The sequence below is a fragment of the Microtus oregoni genome, unplaced genomic scaffold (genome assembly GCF_018167655.1).
Source record: "Microtus oregoni isolate MIOR12 unplaced genomic scaffold, Mior012 000054F_ref0000373, whole genome shotgun sequence".
NCBI lineage: Eukaryota > Metazoa > Chordata > Mammalia > Rodentia > Cricetidae > Microtus > Microtus oregoni.
In genome coordinates, this window is record NW_024543830.1 from 6,181,997 (window position 1) to 6,204,630 (window position 22,634).

General features: G+C 45.5%; 1 non-coding gene across 1 annotated transcript; it reads right to left on the reverse strand.

Moving 5' to 3' along the window:
- Positions 1 to 13,839: 13,839 nt before the first annotated feature.
- On the reverse strand, positions 13,840 to 13,978 carry LOC121438136. Its single transcript, XR_005973077.1, has one exon. It is a non-coding gene; the product is annotated as a small nucleolar RNA SNORA48 (small nucleolar RNA).
- Between the last annotated feature and the right edge of the window lie 8,656 nt (positions 13,979 to 22,634).

Here is a 22,634-nt window from a genome sequence, read left to right on the forward strand (position 1 = left end):
GAACCACTGACGTAAGGAACTCTGAATCCTTGACTAGGCTGCAGATAAGAGTTTAAGGGCAAGATAAAGCGAGGCAAAGTCTATTAAAATTGGGAAGAGTATGTGTTGAAGCACGAGTGTTGGGGGGAGGGATTTAGGAGCATCAGAGTTCACTAAAGTAAACATCAGTACATACCAAATATATGGTTTCTTCTCTAGAGAATAGCACTTAGGTGTCTTTACAATGGCCGTTCATATATGATCCTGTGGCTTTCTAAGTAAAAATTCTCAAGGGAAGGAATTTACACTAAGTGTTAAGGGCAAAGCTAAGCTAGGGCTGTGGAGCTGGCTTAGCAGTTAAAGCTCTCATACTCCTGTAGAGGACCCTAGGCCTGATGGGTCCTAGCACCGACATGGCAGCTCACACTACCTGTGACTCCAGTAGCAGGAGACCCAACGTTCTCTTTTGCCTCCAAGGGCACTGTGCAAACATATGTGGTGCATGGACGTACATCCGGGTAAAACACTCGTGTACATAAATATTCCGGTATCGGGGACCCAATGCCTCTTCTGGCCTCCAGTGGCGCTATGTAAACATATGCGGGGGGCATGGACATACATGCAGGCGAAACACACGTCTACATAAATATTTCTTAAACTTTTGATTTATGTGTATTTACCTGTAACTCCCTATAAGATCAAAATCGGAGAGCAGATCACATACTTGCAACACACAGAAGCACAGACTACACGTTACCATTCCGAAAGGAAGGAAAGCGAGCATAGTGAGGAAATGCTGGACCAGCGCAAGGCCGGAACACTTATTCACGAAGCCTATTCTCTGGCCTCTTAGGACCCAGTGAGCCTCTCATTGTTAAATCATAATTTTGTATGCAGAACAGTTATATGACAAATATTGATTGGCCACTTGGAAGATAACTACAACCTGCTAAGTCTTCCCCACTTTGTAGTAGATGGCTTTATAATTCTATTTATAGATGGAAAAATCGAAGCGACTTTCATAGCTACCCATTGTTGGATGGCAGCCTATAAGTCATTCCAGTAAATTCACACACACACACACACACACACACACACACACACACACACACAGAGAGAGAGAGAGAGAGAGAGAGAGAGAGAGAGAGAGAGAGAGATTCATCCTAAGTTCTGTGATTCTAAAGAACCCTAATATACACTTCCTTAGACTAAAGCTTTCTAGGTAGATTGCAATCTATATGGGCCTTCATTGGATTATTTAATGAAAAATCAAGCACCTGGAAACAGGTGTATGCCTGTAATCTCAGAACTTGGAGATGGAATCAGCAGGGTCAGAAATCCAGGGGGCCCCTCAGCTATATGAGGGGTTGAGGCCAGCAAAGCAACACAAAATCCAAGTGTTCCCAGTGGTACAATGCCAGAGGGTTTTTGCAAGTCAAATTATCTTGAGGATTTAGAAAAGAGAATATTCTGGGTTGTGTGGGTGGGCTCAAAACATAACTACAAGAGGACAGAGAAGAATTGTAGATGCCTTGGCAGAAGGGAAGATAGCCTAAAGAGAGACCATTGTGCCCCCCTGTGGTCATCAGACTACTGAAACATGTGGACTCCAAAGAATTGGCATTTCCTCAGGAATGACATGCCAGCAGCCCAGTGATGGCCAGAGGAAAAATATGGTACCGAGGAAGAGACTTCACACACTTCTGGCAACCGAGCAGAACACCTTGCAAGCCCAGACAATGAAAGCCAATCATGGGCCATACAGTACCATCCCATCACACTGGACAGTACCATCCCATCACACTGGACAGTACCATCCCATCACACTGGACAGTACCATCCCATCACAGTGGACAGTACCATCCCATCACACTGGACAGGACCATCCCATCACACTGGGCAGGACCATCCCATCACAGTGGACAGTACCATCCCATCACACTGGACAGGACCATCCCATCACACTGGACAGGACCATCCCATCACACTGGACAGGACCATTCCATCACACTGGGCAGGACCATCCCATCACAGTGGACAGTACCATTCCATCACTATTCTTATACATAGCTGTTGCTTTCCGTTAAACCCAAACATCATGTTAGCACCCCCATCACGAACTTGGGGCCACACAGAGCTACTCTTTTTTTCTCCCCTTTCCACTATTCCTGTTTCTCTGATGCCATGGACGGGGTGCTGAGTCCAGCTCGTCATGGCTGCCGAGACCCAGGCCTTCACTATTGAAGCTGGAACAGCAGCAGGCACAGAGAAGGAAATATGATGATGGAGGTGGGGGCTGAAGGAGTGTGCCAGGCAGGTGGAGAAAGGGGGCTACAAACCACAGTGCACAGATGGCGTCTAGAAAGAGGAAATGGCAATGAAAAGGTCTGTTTCCTAGCCTCAAGAAGGACCAGCTCTAATGGCACCTTCGCTTCCCTCCAGTGAGACTGGTTTTGGGTTTCTGTATCATAGAACTGTAATGAATATATGTTTGTTGTTTTAATTCACTATTAAAATAGGCAACAGGAAACCTCCTACTCAGAAACAAGGAAAGGATGAGAAGAAGGAATTATGTCATAGATGGAAGCTAAGAGTACCTGAGAGGGATGGCAAGTTTAAGAGAAAGGAAGGGTGATGGGAACCATGGGCTCTTCTGCTGTTTCTCATTAACCACATTTGCAGACACAGAACCATGGGGCTGAACTGGATGCCGTGGCTCTCTGCAATCCTAGCACTCTGGAAGCCGAAGCAGAAAGAGGCCAGTCAAGGCTACACTGTGAGTACCAGCCCTGCTTCTGCTTTAGGATGAGCTCCTTCATGAAACAAACAAACACCATCAAAACAAACACAAAAGCAGTGGAGCTGAGAGTGTGGCTCAGTGTGAAGCCCCTGCCTGGTACCCAGAGCACTAACAACCACCAGAGGTGAAAGCTAGGTGGGTGGATGGGAGCCGGAGGAGAGCTCTTCCCCACCCTGGCATCCTTGCTCCTCAAGCCCCAGCTTTCTGGAGTGTTTGTGGATGCCAGAGGCCAGAAATGAAAGCATTCACTTGGTGGAAAGACTTGAGTTTTAAGCATTTTGCATGCGGCTGTCTAGATAAATTTTAAGGAATGTTTAAGGGTGGAGGGGATGTTCTTGAGCCTCAGGGAATGCTACTTATGATTCTAGGGGATGAAGGGGATAGATGAGAAGGGGTAGTTTCTTTATTCATTCCCTCTTGGCATTAGCTCTTTCTCCGTATACCGTGTGCTTAGATAACTTCTAAGACTGAAGGTGTGGGAGTCCTTGTATTTGTAGCATGTTCTTCTAGTGGAAGCAATGTATATCAAATAATTACACAGATGAGGATCTGATTATAACCTGGCTTAAGGATAGCCTAAAGTTGGTTCTTTGAGAATCTTTCATTTAAGAGCTTAAGCACTGTTGGGAAAGAAGGTTTCTTTGAAAGCTTGAAGCTCTGATGAGATTAGAAGACAGAACTGATGTTAACAGTCTTCTGAGCTTTTCAGAACCTCCAAGCAGAGGGAGCCCTGTGGGTGCCCTAAGTTTTGGAACGGGGGCGGGCAGCAAGCATGTTCATACAACTCAATGAAGCTCTGTGACCAGGGTCCAGACAGCTAGGCAAGCCCAGAACATCCTCTGTACCCTCAGGACCATCCTCATACATGGAGTATTCTGTGCTAATGCGGACGGTGGATCTGGAGAACTGTTCTCTCCTGTCATCTTCCCTATCAAGCACCTGCTTCCTGGAATGGTTAATCGAAGCCAAAGATGCTGGGCAAGGTTGTCCACCCCTGATAGTTGCAGAGGTTTGGGTTACACTTCTCGGAAAAGCTTACGAACTGCTTGGTCACAGCTGTGATTGAAGAGAGACGGCTGTTAAGCCATCTTAGGCCCTTTTAATCGTCAGTTACTATCAACTCTGTATCTAAGCCAATGCTTTCCCATTAGATAAAACTTGTGGTCGCTATAATCAACCCTGACAGACCTCTAGGCTCCACCAGCCCCAAAGCCAAGAACACAACAAGATGTGTGTTTATATCTGCATCCTTCCTGGCTTTCCTGATACGGTTCCTAAATGCACTGATTTAGAATGGTGTTTGTTCTGTGACTATTAAAGTTCCTGTGGCTGCTTCCACCATGGAGATGTCCTTCAGGGCAACTCGGGAAGCTGAGAAAGGAGGATTATGGGAGAAGACTCGCCTCAACTACACAGCAAGATTGTGTGGTCTGTGTGTGTGTAGGGGAAGCAATGTTTAAGGCAGACACTGCATGGGATAAACAGCAGATTAGACAGAAGACAAAATAAAAGACATTCATGGTGATCATCATCTGTATTCCTAGCTTGGGTAATATAAGTTAACATGAATACATGTCAAAATTTTAATGGAGGAGGGGGAGGGCGCTTGGTCATTTCTGACTGCTCAGCCCCAAAATAATCACACAGAAACTGTAGTAATTAAATCACTGCTTGGCCCACTAGCGCTAGCTTCTTATTGGCTAATTCTTGCATATGAATTTAACCCATTTCTATTAATCTGCATATTCCCATGTGGCAGTGGCTTACTGGCAAAGTTTTGGCATGTATGACTCTGGCGGCAGGAGACCCTCATAGAGGGGAAAAAAACCAAATCATAATGGAGTGCTGAAAGACAGGTAGGGATATAGTGGGAGAAAAGACACTTGAAGTAAAAATGGCCCCAAATCTTTCCAAACTTGAGGAAAATTTCCAACCATAGAAACTCGGCCCAGGCCAGGCGGTGGTGGCACACGCCTTTAATCCCAGCACTCGGGAGGCAGAGGCAGGCGGATCTCTGTGAGTTCGAGGCCAGCCTGGTCTACAAGAGCTAGTTCCAGGACAGGCTCCAAAACCACAGAGAAACCCTGTCTCGAAAAACCAAAAAAAAAAAAAAAAAAAAAAAAAAAAAAAAAGAAAGAAACTTGGCCCAGGCACAAACTAGCCAAAAACTACTACACCAACTAAGGTAGTGTGGTGGTATACACACCTGCAATATCAGCTCTTGGGAGCGGCTAAGGCAGGAGGACCATGACACTGAGGCCAACCTAGGCTACAGAATGTGAGATTCTACCTCAAAGAAATGCAAACAAAAACCAAACAAACAAAAAAAAGATAGACGAGTAAAGAAAGCAAAGTCAGATCAGCTAGGCATGATGTCTCTTGCCTGGAACTCCCTGCTTGGGAGGACCAAAAGCTCAAAGTCATCCTTGCATCCACACCAAGCTTGAGGCCAGCCTGGAGTACAAGGGACCCTGACTCAGAAATTTTCTTATTACCACATATTAATTATGCATAGGCATTGGTTTCGTTAACTATATTTTCATTCATGTGTGAATGCACTTGGACACTGTTCAGCCTTACTCCTTCTCAGGCCTCCCCTCCCATGCCCTTCCTCCCATCCAGCCTCTGTTGGCCTTTCACATCTTCTGCGGGAAGTGACCCAACGGCTTAATCTAGGTTGTTTAGACGAGCATGATGGGCATGGGCAACTCACTAGAAGCTGTACTCTGAAGAAAATCTCCCTCTCACTAGCAACCGTTAGCAGCTAATAGCTCCTCACTGACTGTTAACTGCCTGTAAGCCATCAGTGCGGGTGGAACCCTGGGAATCTCTCCCCATATTCACTCGCTGAGAATTCAAGAGGGCAGTGGCCATGCCATGCCAGCAAGACAGCGTTCCACCACGCCCCTGTCCTTTCTCCCCCTTACATTCTTTCCAACCCTCTTCTGTGATGTTCTCTAAACCTTGGATGGGTGACATTGATGTCTTCACTTAGGGGTGAGCATTCCCCATCGTCTAGTCTCCTCCTCTGGAGAGTTAAAAGTTTCTGCAGTAGCTGAAGCCCATTGCAGACAACAACACTAATCTACAGACATTACTCTACGGGCATAAACATATTTGTTTAGAAGGTGATTTGAGAGACACCGTATCATTTTTTAAAAAAAAAATTAAAAGAAAGCAAAAATAAAAATGTCTCAAAGGCAGCTGGAGTGGGGGATAGAAATCATGATACACACAGAGGGACACAATAAAACATGGAAGGATGGAGAGGAAAAATCCATCAGTCCAAAATTTTATAAGCAGAAAATGCATCTTTTAAAAATAAACCACCCCCCACATAAAAAAAAAAAACACAAGAAAAATGAAGGAATTAGTGTGGCATCTTACACCTATCGTCATCCTGGGTCTTGCAATTCTAGTGTAAATGATTGCCACACTTGGAGACCGGCCTAGGCTGAGGATGCCTAGATCTTTGGGGACCGGTATTCCCAGAAGACTGCATGGAAGACTGGACAGGCATTCCCTAAGGATAGACTGAACTAGATGCTAAAGACCCGTGAATACTTCCAGAAAGTCTGAAGAGTGGGTGTAGGAGCTGTAATCTGCTTAGGACGTTTATGGAGGTGAAGACGCCTGGACAGCTGAGGCAGAGCTGTGTGTTGGGGCAGAAAAGAAAGGGCACTAGGTTGGGAAACGTAGGTTCTAGAAAAACCTTTCATGTAGATGAGTGATTTTAAGTTTTGATTTTTGTTTTGTTGGTTGAGCTCTCTGTAGACTTTACTGGCCTGGAATTCTAATGCAGCCCATTGTGGCCCTAGGGGCAAGCTTCCTCCCTCTACCTCCAAAGTCCTAGGGTTACAGGTATGAATTATGACCCCTGACCTGGATAGTGTTTGGTGTAGAGATTGACAAATTAGTAATAAGGATGTAAGACAGACTAACAGGTGATCTCAGCAATTAAAACATGATCGTATTTCATTAGCAACTTGCCCCAAGTAGTCAGGTGTTAGGGAACGTGTAGTGTGCATGGGAAACAGCAGGTTTTTGTGATCCCTGGGGCAAACAGGTATATGGAGAATTAGATGGACAAGTACAACATACACGACTCAATTATAAATGTCACGATCAAAAGCCACTCTGTCAACTCGTCTCCAGGTTGGGTTGATGCATTTTTACTTGGTGATGTGTCTATCTTTCTTCTGCTCCTGTGTCTTCCTTGCTTTGACCATCTGAACAAGGTTATAAGACGCACCTCAAAAACAATGAAGCTTATGCTGTGAATTTATATGTTCACTTATATTTTTATTTATTCATTTTATTGTTGATTTACAAAATTGTCAGAAACTGTGCAAACATGAAATGCCGTGGGAAGTCCTTCAGCCATTAGCCTTTCAGACACCAGCCCACTCTGAGCATGGTCTCATGTGCCATAAATGCAGATGAAACATGTGTCGGGGCCTTTTGGCTGCTGGAGTCAGTTCCAGTTCCCAGCACTCACAGAGGACTGCAGATTACTACTCTTTCTGTGAGTTTTTTCCCAGGTAAATAAACCTTTGTCATACTCCATTCCAGGCTATTGTGGAACTCGTTTGTACGTCAACAAATTGGCACCCACCGTCAAGGGCATGGATCCACATAAGACCTAAAAAAGCCTAAGGAAAAAAAAAGAGGGCTTCTAGATCCACCAAAATGGGAGCCAAGAGCAGCCTTTTTTTTTTTTTTTTTTCTGTTTTTTGATTTTCGAGACTGGGTTTCTCTGTAGTTTTTGGTGCTTGTCCTGGAACTAGCTCTTGTAGACCAGGCTCTACTCACAGAGATCCACCTCCCTCTGCCTCCCAAATGCTGGGCTTAAAGGCGTGCGCCACCACCGCTCAGCCAGAGCAGCTTCTTACTAACCACCTTTTTTCAGATACTCTCTGTTTGCAGTCTTCAAGCAGTGGTGTGGTTTCTTTAAAAGGCAGCTTCCTGGTTCACACTGGCATCATGGACTGGCTCTGGCTCCATGGAGCATTTAAATGGAGTTTGTGAGCAGAATGCTACAAGTTATTTAATGCGACATAGACTCACTGCTGGGACAGTGAGCATGGCTCGCAGAGCTGGTGGTGAACATACCGCCACCATGTTGAACTGGGTGGAGCCAAAATGCAAAGCAGTCTTAGTCCTAGCCATGCTGCTTAGCATTTTAAGAGGTTCCCCAGGTCAGGAAATGATTACAGATATGTAATAAAGACAAATTCAGACATAAAAGACCTCTAAATGAATCACAGTGTGTTTAAAAAATGTATATAGGCTTGGAAGAGAGAAGAAAGAGTATAGACAGTCATAAGAAGTAATAGTTTTAAAAAATAAAACAAAGTCTTTAAAGAAACAGTAAAAGTAATATAAAAGAGTACAGATAGTCATAGATTAAAGGAGTAAAGAAAAATTAGCCATGTAAAGATGGAAAATTCACAGAGTCTAGATTATGCATATTACTGTGTTTTCTTTAAATTTTTTGACTGCATAGAAACATTTGATTCTGGGGATTGCTAATATATATTTTGAAGTCAAGATTATATAATATTGACTTCAAAATTTGAGTCTACAGATATGTTACTTTGGAAAGGAGGTTCTGCTTTTGTTTCCACAGAAGATGAGAACCTGTGGATTCTAAGCTAATGTGATTTCATGGAATAAGACCACCCCTCCAAAAGGCTGAACCCCTAAAAATACTTTGCCCAACAAACAGCAGGAAGCAGTTTGGAGAAAACTACATTCAAATTCACAAAATGGTTGTTTATAAATGTTTGTTTTAATTTTAAAAGGGTTGGTTATAAGTGATTAATGGTCACAATCAATTTATAAATAAATAAATAAGAGGAATATGATATATAGAGATGAATACTTTACATTGGTATGGACTTTGGTCTATTGATAAAAATTTAAGGTCGATTTGCCATACTGTGTATATGTATTTCTGCCCTTGTTTAATGTATTGTGCTTGTGCAGCTCATTTCAAAATGCAAATGTATAGTTAAAAATGCAGATTAATAGATAGTCATTTGTAATAATCAAACACTGTAATCATGTAAGTTAGGTTTTCTGGATGTACAGAGATATATTTCACATAGATAGGTAATCTTTAAACTCTTCAAAGAACTGTAGAATATGGCATTTAAATAACTCAGGATTCTGTTGATGTGAGACACGATTGTTCCTGGCAGTACTGACTTATTCCCGAGGGAATGTTAGGCATAGAATATGCTCCCGTTGGAGCTTGTTTTCCTCTTGGCAAAACTGGTCTTTGGCCAAAGAACTGCACCTGCCTCAACCACTGACAAAATGCACGGTATCTAGACTGGACAAGCAGGATACAAGCAAAAAAGACTGCCAAACCTTGCCATGACAGAATAAGACAGTTTTTCAAATTTTCCTGCCTCTGAAAATGGTCTGTCAGATACTCTAAGGCCTTAGCCAAAGTTGGTTTCCACAACATTGCAAATGAGACTTTGGGTGATTGCCCAGGTATCTGGTTGTCTCTGTTACTTCCTGCACCATTTTAGAAGTTGCTTGATTGCACTTCCTGTTTACTCAAGTAATATTATTTTCCTTCTCAGGTCTTTGATGGGGTTGAAGACTAGATAGTCATGTTTCTTTCCTCTCATGACTTAGCCAAGCCATTTTTAGCATAGGATAACCATTGAAACATTTAGCATATGTTTCTTGCTTGTTGTTGCTCAAGCTGGTTGTAATTCTAATTTTTACGTATGTTTTTTGCCTCTTTTCCCTGGATAATATTGATATTTGTTCTTACTGTATATAGTTTTGTAGTAGGCTTGGAACTCTCTTATTTAGACAAAATGGGGGGCATGCTGTGGGAACTCCCTCAGGGGATAGCCTTTAAGATACTGGTCCACTTTAGGCAAAGTCTCATTGTACCATACATGCAGATGAAAAGCATGTGCGGGCCTCTTGACCCAGCTGCCTCAGACTCCTCCCACCATGCCTTCCCTGCTGTGGTGGGACTACAGCTCACCTTCCCTGTTATGGCAGACTGTGTCTTTTGGTTTCTTCCTTAAGTTGCTTCTTGCCAGGCATTTGGATACAGCATCAAGGAAAGTAAATGATGCAGCTCTGTGTTCAGGCTTTGGGAGGCGCTATACTCGTGAGGGTTTTCCTTATAGGATGCCTCCTAGGGGCTTCTGACCAATGATTTAAGAAAAAATTCCCATAACTGTAGCCAGGCTAAATCAAGGGATCAAACCGTGTGTGTGCGCGCGCGCATGCATGCATGCATGTTGTACATTAGGGTTGAATGCAGACCCTGGTGCACTATATACAATATCTGTGTTTTGTTTGCGCATTTATAATATACTGAAGTCTTTATTTCTACATCAACCCTATCTTTTTTTTGTTCTCTCCAACATAACATTTCTCTGTGTAGCCCTGACTGTCCTAGAACTCTCTCTGTAGACCAGGCTTGCCTCAGACTCAGAGATCTGCCTGTCTCTGGCTCCCAAGTGCTGGGGCTAAAGGCATGTGCCACCACTGCCCACTTCAAACCTCTTTGTAAAAGTCCAACTAGCTAAGGAATTCCTTCGCTTCAGCACACATTGCTTGATTGGAATTAGCTGAATGGCACAAATGAAAGCTGCCCATTAAAAAACCCATTTCAATGTTGAGAAACTCTTTGATTTCAGAGGCTTGGAGTTGTTCAAGTGCCCAGAGCAGCAGACTGCGATGATCAGAAGCTGGGAAACACAAAGCCGAGGCCATGGCTGTGGTGGGGGCACGTTAGAGCTCTAGGAATCATTTCCCTTCAGAGAAGAAATGCCGTGGTCTTCCTCTGAATAGGAGTTGATTGTTCTGGACCTTCAAAGGAAGAACACTCCTGCCCTCTGGTCCTCGTTGACCCACAATTATCAACTGACCTTATTTAAAAGTTAGCCATGCATACATGTAGGCAGAGCCGCAGTGTATGGCCAGGAGTGGAGCCAGCGCTGATCCTCGGTGAAGGCTCATTAACTTTTGGCCAGGAACACAGGGTTGTTTTTTTAGTTCATAGGTTTCAAAAGTAATTAGAGCTGACATTGTAAAATTAAAGAATGTGTAATAATTAAGATATATTTGTGTGTGTGTGTGTGTGTGTATGTGTGTGTATGTGGGCACTGGCATATGGGTACACTTGTACATATGTGCATGTGGAAGCCAGTACTGGAATTGCATGTATATGCCAACATACCCAGCTTGGTTTTCTTTTTTTTTAATATGGGTTATAGAACAAATTCATGTTCTAAAGTACTTTACCAACTAAGCCATATTCCTAATCTTCTTCTTATTTATTATTTTGAGATGGTATCACATATTCTAGGTCGGCTTTGAACCTACTATTTAGACAAGGATGGCTTTGAACGGCTGAACTTTCAGCCTCTACCTCCAAAGTCCTGTGAGTACAGGCATGTGCCACCACGCCCAATTTATAAGATATTGGGGACTGAACCTAGACCCGTGGTGGGGATCAAACCCAGGGCTTCCAGCATGCTAGACAAAACTCTGTCTATCAAGTCATATCCTCGTGCCCTATTTTTCATTTTTTAGTACATTTATTTACAGCACGCATCTGGAAATCAGAGGACACCCTGCGGGAGTTGACTCTCCACCATGAGGGTCCTGAGGATAGAACTCAGGTCCTTAGGCTAGACAGCAAGTGCTTCTACCCACTGAGCCATCTTGCTACTCCACATTTTTCTCATTTTTTTTCTGTTCAACCCCCACCCCCACCCCCAGGTCTCATTACATGGCCCTGGCTAGACTGGAACTCACTATATGGGCAGGCTGGCCTGGAACTCACAGAGCCACCACCACCAGCTTTATTTTCATTCTTGAGGCAGAGTCTCACTCTGTAGCCCAGGGTGACCTTGAACTTTTAGTAACCCTGCTGCCTCTGCCACCCAAACGCCGGGATTGCAGCCACACAAGGCTCAACCTTGATAAGAGTTGCATTTCCATACCTCCGCGTAGCCACTGGGCTTCTCAGCTCAGGCTCTCCAACAGAAGGCAGATGCTGGCTGGTCTTCCGGGGTCTGCTCTCTGGGGGCTGCGACCTTGGAACTGGGGACCTGTGCTAAAGAGACACGAAGAGTTAAGTCACCTTGAGTTGCTTCGTTTGGGGAGAGGGTCTGGGTCTATTTCTTTATGAGACATTCATGGACTGGGTTCAGGGAAGATTCTGCAAGGGGCCCTGCATGACCTCTGGGAACCAGTGTGGGGTTTCAGGGCCTTTTGAGCCTGAAACTGATTTTCTGGCTCAGTTCCAAGGCATAGCTCTGGCTTTTACAGTCAGAAGAACTAGAAGTCCTGTTTCCAGCTTCTTACCTCACCTCCCGACATGTTCCCCCACCCCTCCTCCGTAGTATTTCACGCTGGACGTCCATGCTGTCGTCAGGGGTTTCTGGTTGCCGATCATGTGCTAACTGTGCAAAGCGCTGGGGAACTGAAACAAAACCTGATTCTCTGGGAGAGGAGCCCTAAACTGTGACGGGTGTGCTCAGTTTGCCATCCGATTGGGAATTAGAATCTTTCCACCAGAGGGCGCTCAAGAAAAGTCAATGTAACAATTATTTAAATATAATATTTTATATAACTATATAAATATATATTTATGTCTTATATATAAATTTATATAAATACATATATTATATGTATTATGTAAGAAGAGGGCCTCAGATCCCCTGTAACTGGAGTCACAGACGATTGTGAACCTCCATATTCTGGAAATTGAACCGGGATCCTCTGGAAGAGCAGCCAGTGCCCTTAACCACCGAGGCACAATTTTTAAAAAGCAGATTTAGCTCTGTGGAAGGATGAACAGCACAGCGACTTCTGCTTCACATGTGATTTCACATTTTATTAGTCGTTTTAGCTGTTTCCATTCCAAACCCCAGGCCTCACTGAAATGCCCGAGACAGAAACACAAACTTCCATGTCCTCTGTGCTGCTTATCAAACACACTCAGTTGCTAATTACACTCAGCATATTTTATAGCAGAGAATGAGCACAGCGAGGTGTGCCCTCGGGAGGAGATTCCTGTTTGGAAGGATGACTGGTTCTAGCTCATGGCCACTATGGCATCCTTCAAAGACATACACACCTCTCCTCTTCCAGCTGTGCAGCTCCTTCCCTGCCTGCTCGGTCACTGTGTAATTTGATCAAATATATCGATTTACCCCTAAGTCATAATGGAGAGGCCATGGTCCTGGAGATGCCGAAAAGTTAGGATGTCACCTGAGGAGACCTGCAGGCAAGCTGTGGAGCCCAGCAGGACTTGGTCATATCGCCGGCAGGTGGCAGGGATGCAGGGGCTGCAGAAGACTCCTTGGAGAGTGTGTGATGGCACTATGTGACCTGAATGCTGGACACAGAACTGCAGAATCTGGTGCTCACCCTGCTGGGTTGCAGTCTTTGACCCAGCCTTTCTTTGCTAGCTTCCTGCTCCTCCCTTTGGAATGTGATCTTTTAAAAATATATTAATACTATTATGATGATTGTTTATGATTGTGATTGTGTGTGTGACATGTGAGGACACATGCACACATGTTCACATGTTCACATGTGGCTGGAGGGCAGAGTTTATGATCCATCCTTTCCTTCCACCTTTTACGGTGAGATCCAGGGATCCATCCCAAGCCATCAGATTTGTGTGGCAAATACTTTTGTCCATTGGTATCCCATAGCCCAGATGATCTTCCTCTGTCTCTGCTTCCCCTCCCCTTCTTTCTTCTTCTTCTGCTCCCGTTCTCCTTCTTCTTCTTCTTCTTCTTCTTCTTCTTCTTCTTCTTCTTCTTCTTCTCCTCCTCCTCCTCCTCCTCCTCCTCCTCCTCCTCTTCTTCTCCTCCTTCTCTTCTTTCTTTTTTCTTCTTCTTCCTCTTCCTCCTCCTCCTCTTCCTCTTCCTCTTCCTCTTCTTCTTCTTCTTCTCCTTCTCCTCCTCCTCTTCTTTCTTTTTTCTTCTTCTTTCTCTTCTTCCTTTTCCTCCTCCTCGTCCTCTCCTTTTCCTTTTTCTCCTCTTCCTTTCTTCTGGATTTTATATGCCCTAGGCATGAAACAGCTTTGGTCCCCAAGCTAGGCACCAAACTAGGATGACTAAAGGACTGCCATCTGCCCTACCCTTGACTGATAGAAGACACCACCACCAAGGGGTCTCTTTGCCCATTACCAGGGTGTGGATGTGACATTTTTTTAAATTTTAGAGTTCTTCCCATTGTTTATGGCTTTTCTTTTGTGCTTGCGGTATATTCACATGTATCTGTGTACATGTTTACATAGGTGTGGACACACTTGTGTGCAGAGACCCATGTATGTGTGTGCATGGAGACACCAGAGGTTGATGTCAGGTGTCCTCCTTGATCCCTCTCCACCTTATATTTTATGGTCTCCTTTGGATCCAGAGCTCACCAATTGGGTTAGTCTATAACTAGCGTGCTTGCTGGGGAATGGGGTCCCCTGTCTCCCCCTTCTGGGCATCAGGATTATAGCAGTCTACTACATCCACTGGAAATTTCTACCTGGATTCTAGAGATATTAACTTGGCTTTTCATGCTTGCACTGCAAGTGCTTTTCCCACAGAGCCATCTGCACAGTTCTACCTTGAAAAAAAAATCCTGAAAAGCCTGGGCCTGTGGCTCAGCAGTGGAATCCTGGCCAAGTAAAACATGAGTTGGATCATCCAGCACCACAAAGCCAAACAAAAATCCTAGTATTATCTGGGCAGGGTGGCACACAGCTGTAATCCCAGACCTCCGAAGACTGAAGCAGGAGGAACACAATTTGATGGGCAGCCTGAGCTGTACAATGAGACACTGTGTTGTGTAGCTATTTCTTTGGAACTTAAGTGTCCTTTGCAGCGGGAGACTCATGAAGCCATCTCTCATGTTTATAAACAATAGGCACTGTGTTAGGCAGGGTTCTCTAGCATCGCAGAACTTATGGAATGAATATCTGCCCCAACTCATATGTGTGTGTGTGTGTGTGTGTGTGTGTGTATACACATATACATGTATGTATGAATTTATTGGAATGTCTTACAAGCTGCAGTCCAACAAGGCCTAGTTATAAATGGAAAGTCCAAGAATCTAGGAGCTGCTCAGTCCCATAAGGCTGGCCGTCTCAGCTGGTCTGCTGGGATCTTGAGAAGGAATGGATGGGCGACAGGTGAGGGCAAGCAGATGAAGAACAGCCTTTTTTCCCCCACTGTCCTCATGCAGGCTTCCCGCAGACGGCATGGCCCAGATTAAAGGTGCGCCTGCCTTCCTGCCTCGAGATCCAGATCAAAGTCACGTTGTCTTCCTACCTCAAGATCCAGATCACAAGTGTGCCCTTCATTTCTGGACTGTAGTTCATTCCAGATACAGTCAAGCCAACAACCAGGAAGAGCCATCGCAATCACTTATTGAGGAAGAGGAGGAGAGAGGAGGGAGTCTTTGGTGACTGCCTGCAGTGTTGAGCGGGGGCTCCAGGGATGCAGCTTTTGTGGACCTTATGATGGCACAGCTGACTCTGAGTCTCCATTTATTTAATCTGTCTACACTATCTGGGTGAATGGATATTTGTTTATAGCCCCCCAAAAGTGCCGCAGCACCCACCACTCCTGGCTGGCTGCATGACTTTAACAAATTTGCTGTAACCAGAATTTGTTTGGTTTGTTTAGACAGGGAACTGCCTGGCTTTTTTTGTTTCCTCAGTAGGGCTAGAGAGCCACCTCAGGCTCTTCCTCTCCTGTATCCAGTTGACCTGCCCAGTGGGAGGCTAACAGAGAAGACGCCACCCATTTGCACTAGTCTACTGTCACCATTTCCTTATATGGATAAATTCTTTTGGGGCAAGTAGCTTAGAGTTTAGGTTCAGCTGCCTTATCAGTCACGGCAGGGGCCGGACAACTGCCCTCTGAGCAAGGAGGGTCCATACCGCGTGGTGAAGTCAGCCACACTAGGATTGCCCCCTCGTCCCATGGATGTCCCACCCTCAGACTGATGCGCTCACCCTTGGTGGGGAGAATGCAACTTCTCCCAAAGGCGTCTGCATTCAGGAGCCTAGCATAGTATTCCTTTTCCTGGGGAGAGGTAAACAAACAATACATTGGGCACTGAAGACAGACCAAAGAAACAGTTCCGTCCAAGTGCAGCTTGCCAAGACAGTACCTTTAGTGAACTTACTTAGATAGCATGTTGCCCAGGCTGCACTTGAACTCACTCTGTAGAGGAGGACCTTGAACTCTGGGTCCTCCCGCTTCCACCTCCCAAGTGCTGGGGTGACAGCTGTGTACCAACGTGCTTGGCTTAGGAAATGTTCTCATATGCAATGTTTTGTTCTTTTCTCATTTTAAATTGCTTTAAAGGTATTTTAGTTATTATTTTTATTGTTTGTGTATGATGTGTATGGGCACATGTGGAGAGTTAGTCTGTTCTCTCCTTCCACCTTCACTTGGGTTGCTGGGATTGAATTCAGGAAGACAGGCTCTGTGACAAACACTTTTTTAAATTTTTATTTATTTATTTATTTATTTATTTATTTATTTATTTTTAAGACAGGGTTTCTCTGTAATTTTTGGTGCCTGTCCTGGAACTAGCTCTTGTAGGCCAGGCTGGCTTCGAATTCACAGAGATCTGCCTGCCTCTGCCTCCTGAGTGCTGGGATTAAAGGCATGGGCCACCACTGCCCGGCTGTGGCAAAAACACTTTTATTCCCTGTACCATCTGCTATATGATTAGCTTTCTCCCTGTCCCCAGACCCAGGTCTTGCTATGTAGCCCAGGCTGTCCTGGCACTTACCGCACAGCCAAGATAGGCCTCAAACTCCTAGCAATTCTCCTGCCTCAGTCTGCCAAGTGCTAAAATTACAGACCCCTGCCCAGCATACTCAATGGAAAGGATTATCTACAAGTCATATCTATGAAGGTGCTTTCAACTTCCTCAGAAAGCGAGAAGCCATTGGTGTTAGCCAGCCTTCTGTGCCTGTGACACAACCTGAGACAATCAATTGGAGGAAGAAAGACTTCTCTTTCCGGGCTACAGTCTCTGGCTCCAATGTTTCTGTAGAGACGCAGGTGACTATGGTGGAGAACACACTTTATTGGGAGGGGGCACAATCCCATCATTTTCTTCAATGACTTATCTTCTGTAGTCAGGTTCCATCTCCTGAAGCTGTCACCATTTCCCGATAGTGCCGCCTGCTGGGGACAAAGCTTTCCATACATGATCACTGTGGACATTGGAGATAACAAGTTGTAACACCGTTTGAATCTCCATCTTGAGGGCTCCAGTTGGTGACACTTAAAAAAAATATTAATAGTTAGGATCCAAAATTATCTGCCCTTTTTGAGAATAAAGTGTAATTAACATTTTGGGGTTGGTGAGGCAGCTCAGCAGGTTATGGGCGTGCTGCCAAGCCTGACTCAATTCAAGCCCCAGGCCCCACAGGGCGAAAGGAAAGAACTGGCGCCTACAAGTTGTTCTCTGACCTCCACACAGGGGCAGATGGTACTGCAGACCCCCACCACACACACACACACACACAGCAGAAATGCTCAAAATAAGTACATAGGCCTGTGGTCCCCAACCTTATGGGGGCGCACTGTCCAAAGCCAGTCTGGCCTACAGGTGATACCCCACTTCCCTTTATAAAAATCCGTGTGGTGGAAAGTCCACACCAGTACTTCGTCCAGGAAGTCCAGATTGAAAACAGCACAAAAGTCTACCTGCGGTAGAATTGATGAGTAAATTCTGCATGTTCTAATGGGATCTGTTATTCTTTTTTAAAAATGCTGCAAGATCCCCGCGGCAGTAGGCAGCAGAAATGCTGTAGGTCCCAAACGGTGGTGGCGGGCCATGTGGTGGCAGACAGTGGGCCCTGGGAGCAGCCAGTCCCAGGCAGAGACGGCTGCTGGTCTCAGAGCAGTGGTGGTGGGCCATGTGGCAGCAGGCAGTGGGCCCCAGGCAGAGTCGGCTGCTGGTCCCCGAGCAATGGCTAGTTCCAGGCAGGGAGACACATGGCGGGCGGGCAGAAGACAGAAACATGGATAGACACGACATGCAGGGTGAGGTTGAATGTTTATTCAGGGGGTTATGGAGGAGGAAGGGTGAAGGGGGGGGGACAGAGAGAGAGGGGGAGAGAGAGAGAGAGAGAGAGAGAGAGAGAGAGAGAAGAGGAGAAAGAGACAGAGAAGGGGGAAGCAGAGAAGTGGGGAGAGAGGCAGAAGTGAAGCTGCCTCTCTGAGAGGAAGATGGAAAAGAGAGAACCAGCTCAGGCCGGAAGCTGAAGATCAGCCTGCCTCAGCGGATGGGGAGGGGAATGGGTGTGGCTTGTCTCTTAAAGGGACCAAAACCATAACATTCCCAGGTCTTCCTTATAATAATAAAAAACACGCATGTCAAGGAAGCAGAAAAGGAAGGGCCCAAGATGGCGGCAGGCAAGTCAGAGGTAATGGGAGTGGGCGTGGCTTGTCCCTTAAAGCGACAGGAAAGCACAACAGGATCCCCTACAGCACTGAAAATATAAGCCGTAGCCTGACATCATAATACGGATGACCCTCATACACATAATGAGTCAAAGATGGAAAACCAAGAACCACGGGTGCCACCATTTATCTAAAGGTCAAGAACAGACAGCACCAGCCTCTGGTGAACCTGTATGGGGACAGTGGCTTTCCAGAAATTTCCTTGGAATACTCATTGAGCCATAACCCATGATCAGGTGTTTTTCTTCAAGTACTTGTACTTGATAGAAAGTTTTTGGATTTTTTTTTATAATAGCTTAGTGTAATTATGGTATCTATGTCTCAAGCTTGGCTAGACAGTTTTGCATAATGATAGCATGATAGCCCCAAGCTGTGTTTAAAATAATAATCCTCACCTCCAGCCTTCCCGCCCATAACTGATAACTAGTAGGCTTTTGTTAGTTTTCTTTAGTGCTTACTTCTCTAAGTATTTCTGGAAATTTCCAGAAATGTATAACTTTAATGGAAACACTAGGTCTTTTGGTGGTTTTCGTCTGAGAATCCCGAAAGTTGGGCCAGAGCTTTATAGCTAACCAGAGATGCTGTTGCCTCTCTGCTTCTCTGACCATGGACACGTTCACCATCTTTAATTACTGTTTTGCTCTCTGAACTCTTGCTCTATCTCCTCTGAGCCTCAGCCGTAGCATCTTCATGCCCAGATCTCCTGGGGACTGTGCTGACAGATGTGTCAATTCAAACCTCTCCCACATCCTTTACCTTCTAAGTCTCAAGAGTGCCCTGAGCATGACGGGGGACCATATAAAGAGGAAGGAATAAATACTGGACATTGTGCTGGCCTCTCTGATCTTCCGAGAGTTCCAAATCCTTACCACTAGACGTAGGGGAGAGGTTGTTGGCCCTTTGAGCTGAGACCTGATACTCAGTTGGTACTACCAGAGCCAAGTTCTTTATTCTTGGTCATCTCTGAAGAGGCACATTGGGAGTCCCTGTCACCCTGTGTCTCTCAAGCTTCTCCATGAGATGGTCCTATGTGCTTCTGAACCCCTAATTACGGACAAGGCCTTGTCCTTTCCAATCAGTAAAGCCGCCAACTCCTCCCAGTTTACTAGGGACATTGCTAAATTTGGTATCAAGGTTCCACCCTTCCAAATCCTCTCAGTCTTGGGCAAATCAGGAAGATTTGTCAGTCTACAAATCCAGCTTTTGGGGATCAGGGTGGACCCCGTTCGAGCATCTGTTTAGTTTCCCCAAATCTTCCATGGCAGGGAGGCTGGTATGCCCACAGCATATACAAAGTCTTCAGAGGACAACATCTATGTCCATACGCAAGCCCACTGACTGGATCTTGACGAGAACATTGAGAAACTGAGAGTTCAAAATAAACTAACATTAAGAGACATGATGGTGATTTGTATCATTCTAGAGGCTGAGACAGGAGGATCGCTGCAAGTTCAGGACCAACACGAGCTTCATATCCAGTACTAGCCCAGAAGGGGCCGTAGAGAAAGCTCCCATCTCAAACAAGCAAACTGAGGCCCACGCTTTTGAAGTAAATCTGACAGACCTAGTCTTTCTTGGCCTTATCTAGCAAAGTGCCTAACACATCCCACCAATTCTTACCGGCTTTCCTGATGACTCACTTAGCATAACAATCCGGCTCCAGGAAAAGTCAGACCTGTGTATACATCACCCCTAGAAGGTCTTCAAAGGAGGAAGTAGACACTGCAGCCTGAGGGTCTTGGCTAATTATCAAGGTGGGTCCCCAGGCCAGACAGAAGGCTCAGTGCTTTTAGAGTAAAGCCAAACAAGGAGAAGAAAGTTCCTACCCTAATGGCCCAGAGGCTGGAATACCTAAGATGTTGAGCTGATAAAACACAGCTGTTAGGAACGTTCGCCAGCCAAGCAAAGCTGGAGACTGGTAAACACGGGTCAGTCCATTGTGTAGGGTGGGATACACACTGATAACCACAGGAGTTAGAAAGCTGATGCTGGAGAGTCACAAGTTCAAGGCCAACCTGAGCTACTTAGTGAGACCCTGTCTTAACAAGTAAACCATAAAAAAGGGGGGGGGGGAGTAAGAGAGAATCTACTAAGTACCGCTGTGTTAAGCGTTCCTAAGCAGGCCTAAGTGCTGAAATCTATGTACCTTCTGTAAAGTCCATGCTGGCCTCCAATTCGAGATATTTCCTTAGTAGCTGGGATTACAGATGTGTACTGCCATATCCACCTGACTCTTAATTTCTGTATACAGGAACACAATGGTAGCTACAGATAGAACTGGAAGTTTCCTTCTGTCTTCGGTTGGGGGTGCCTTGTCACTACAATTCCCTTGCACAGGTCTGTCCCAGATCCAGCAGAGGGAGCTCACGAACTTTTTCTTCTCTTCTCTTCTCTTCTCTTCTCTTCTCTTCTCTTCTCTTCTCTTCTCTCCTCTCCTTTCCTCTCCTCTCCCCTCCCCCTCCCTCCCCCACCCCTCTCCTCCCCTCCCCTCCCCACCCTTCTCCTCTCCTCTCCCCTCCCCTCCCCTCCCCTCCTCTCCTCTCCCCTTCCCACCCCTCGCCTCCTCTCCCCTCCCCTCCTCTCCCCTCCTCTCCCCTCCCTTCCTTTCCCCTTCCCTTCCATCCCTACCTCTTCCCTCCCCTTCCTTTCCCTTTCCTCTCTTCTCTTGTCTTCTCCTGTCTTTTCCCTCCTTCCCTCCCTCCCTGCCTCCCCCCCACTTCCTGAGCCTTAAGGGAAAGAGATGGTCAATATGGCTTCCTGTCTCTCAATCCAGAACTATCTTCTCATTTGGGACTGCAACCAAGGAATGCTTCTTTTCCTTATATTGCTAGTAAATAGCACCCTTAAGAACTGCCTAAACTCTCAGTTCTGAAGTACATTTTAAAGGTACAATACTATGGCCAGCAGAACAGAAAAACAAGTTATAAAGCACATATACATCAGTATCAATTACAGCAGGGTGGTGATGGGCACATATTATTCAGAGGGCAAAGGGAATTCACAAAAATTGGAGCTCAGCACTGTAAATCTGGTCAAAAGCCTGAGGCTGCTGGCATGCTGGGCCTTGATGGTAAAGGTATTGCTGAATAGGCGTGATGTGCCCCTCAAATTGCCTTCTAAATAGCTATGTTTATCCCCATAGACTAGCCAGAGAAGCTCTGTTTGCAACAGGCATTGGTTACGGCAGAGACTTGTAGTTGGTCACAGTGCTGAGAATGAGGGGCCGTGGAATGTCCAGGCCTAAAAGGGGCATTGATGTCACCCCTTGGAGGCTCAGGGAGCATCAAGAAGGTCACAACAAGTGTAGCAATGAGTGGAACCCTGTCTTTCAGGCTGTTGCATTCCTAAATCAATAGTAGCACTGAGTATCTGTGCAGGATGTCTACAAGACTGGGCTCACTGAATCATTGGAGGAGCAGGGAGGGGCACACCAGGACCCAGCCCTCCCTGAGGATGGATGGATGGATGGCTAATGGTTGCTGGGAGAGGGAGAGCTATTTTCTTCAGTGGTCCAGCCGCTAGTAAGCTGCCCAGGTCCCACCAAATCTCTCATTCATGCTCCTGTGAGCAATCCCAATTAAACTCATCCAACTCAGTGGGTCACACCCTCCCCTATAAAGACGGGGAAGTAGGAGGGGAAGAGGATGAGATTAGGGGGAGCAGGAGGACAAGAGAGGGCAATGGTGTGAATGTGGTAAAAATATAAACATATACGAAAATATAGTTAAACCTATTTTGTTCCAGGACAGGAACCAAAAAGCTACAGAGAAACCCTGTCTCGAAAATCAAAACAAACAAACCAACCAACCTATTTTGTGTATAATTTTATGTTAATAAATACTTAATCAACTCTCTCTCTCTCTCTCTCTCTCTCTCTCTCTCTCTCTCTTTGAGACAGGGTTTTCTGCCTTGCCTCTGCAGTGCTGGAATTACAGATGTGTCCCTCTAGGCCCAGCTTCAACTCTGTCTTATAATAACGGCTTTGTCAACACTATTTCATTTAGCCTTTTATAGCAGAGGTTGACAATCTGACTCATACAAAATTCAGCCAGCTGATTCTGTTCTGCAAATAAAGTTTTATTAGAACACCCCGATCCTTGCTTGTTTACACATTGCTGGTTTGCCCTCACCGTGCACTGCCAGAGAACTGCAACCTACAGAGAAGAAACTATCTGCCCATCTAAACAAAGCTGGTGCGTTCTGGTTCCAGAACCGTGCATCATGGGAGCTGCTCACATTTTACTCACGGGTAAACTGAAACAGAAATTAAGCAGGTAAACCACAGTCATGCTGCTGGTAAACAGCAGAGCTGGGATTTGAAGTTCACCTTCTTTCCAAAGCCCTTGGTCTTTCTGCCTGGGTTATGC